Genomic DNA, 1,735 nt, shown 5'->3' with positions numbered 1-1,735 from the left:
GGACATCCCATTCCAAAACCATGGCCGATAATATGGAGTTGACGTTCTCTACTCTTCTACATGAGCTTGTTGGACATCCCATTCCAAAACCATGGCCGATAATATGGAGTTGACGTTCTCTACTCTTCTACATGAGCTTGTTGGACATCCCATTTCAAAACCATGGCCGATAATATGGAGTTGACGTTCTCTACTCTTCTACATGAGCTTGTTGGACATCCCATTCCAAAACCATGGCCGATAATATGGAGTTGACGTTCTCTACTCTTCTACATGAGCTTGTTGGACATCCCATTCCAAAACCATGGCCGATAATATGGAGTTGACGTTCTCTACTCTTCTACATGAGCTTGTTGGACATCCCATTCCAAAACCATGGCCGATAATATGGAGTTGACGTTCTCTACTCTTCTACATGAGCTTGTTGGACATCCCATTCCAAAACCATGGCCGATAATATGGAGTTGACGTTCTCTACTCTTCTACATGAGCTTGTTGGACATCCCATTCCAAAACCATGGCCGATAATATGGAGTTGACGTTCTCTACTCTTCTATATGAGCTTGTTGGACATCCCATTCCAAAACCATGGCCAATAATATGGAGTTGACGTTCTCTACTCTTCTATATGAGCTTGTTGGACATCCCTTTCCAAAACCATGGCCAATAATATGGAGTTGACATTCTCCACTCTTCTGGGAAGGCTTTCACCAAGCATGGCTGGTGGAATTTGTGGCTTTTAAGCCAAAACAGCATTTGTGAGGTCCAGTACTGATACTGGATGAGAAGACCTGGCTCGCCAATTGGGTTCCTATAAACCCCAAAAGGTGTTCAGTAAGGTTAGGGTCAGGGCTCTGTGCAGAACATGGGCACACTCATGAACAAAAGAGGACCTTCCCCAAACTGTTACCACAAAGTTGGAAGTGTACATTTATCTAAAAAGCCTTTGCAGGCTGTAGTATTAACGGTAGCCTTCCCTAGAAACACCTAAACTCTGTCCCTTGGAGAGAGGTCAACATACGTTTGCCCATAAAGTTTATATCCCAAGGAGATTGAGGTGGTGAGATCTCCACATCTGAATTCCCATATCAGGTGCCCAACCACAGGAGAATATAAACTGGTATCACTCCCCCTGCCAAATCTTACATTTGCTTTAAATTATGGAAAATCATGGGAAAATGGCTGGATCTAGGGGTAGCTGCGCCCTACTCAGATTTCAATTGTGCCCCTCCAAAAGCAGTGACCCCAGTCCTCAACTCTGGTGACGTCTGTGCACTGCCCTGCTGACTCCTATACACTGCCCTTTTGAACCCCGTCTTCTGAACTGCAGACCCGTGGACACTACCCTGCTGACCCCTGTCCTGCACCCTGCTTTACCAATAGACTGCCCCTCTGACCCCTGTCTTCCACCCTGCTGACCCCATGCACTGCCCTTCTGGCCCCTGTCCATCGCCTTACTGATTACTGCACACTGCCCTACAAACCCATGACCTCTGTATTACTCTACAAACTGTTGACCATACGCTCTGCCCTTCTGACCTCCCATCCTCTGCCCCCCCGACTTGTTTTACTGCACCCCCACATCAGACAGGCTAGATCAGCCTTTCCCAACCTTTTCAACACAGAGGAACCCTTGAAATAAATTTCTGGTCTCGGGGAACCCCTGCTAAAAGTTAAAAATCTACAACTCATGACACAATAGTGTAACAGTCAGTGGGAAGAATGCTCCTTACTC

Source organism: Pelophylax lessonae, assembly GCF_965119305.1.
Source record: "Pelophylax lessonae genome assembly, chromosome: 13".
Classification (NCBI taxonomy): domain Eukaryota; kingdom Metazoa; phylum Chordata; class Amphibia; order Anura; family Ranidae; genus Pelophylax; species Pelophylax lessonae.
The sequence above is the reverse complement of the archived record's forward strand: the minus strand, read 5'-3'. Positions refer to the sequence as shown.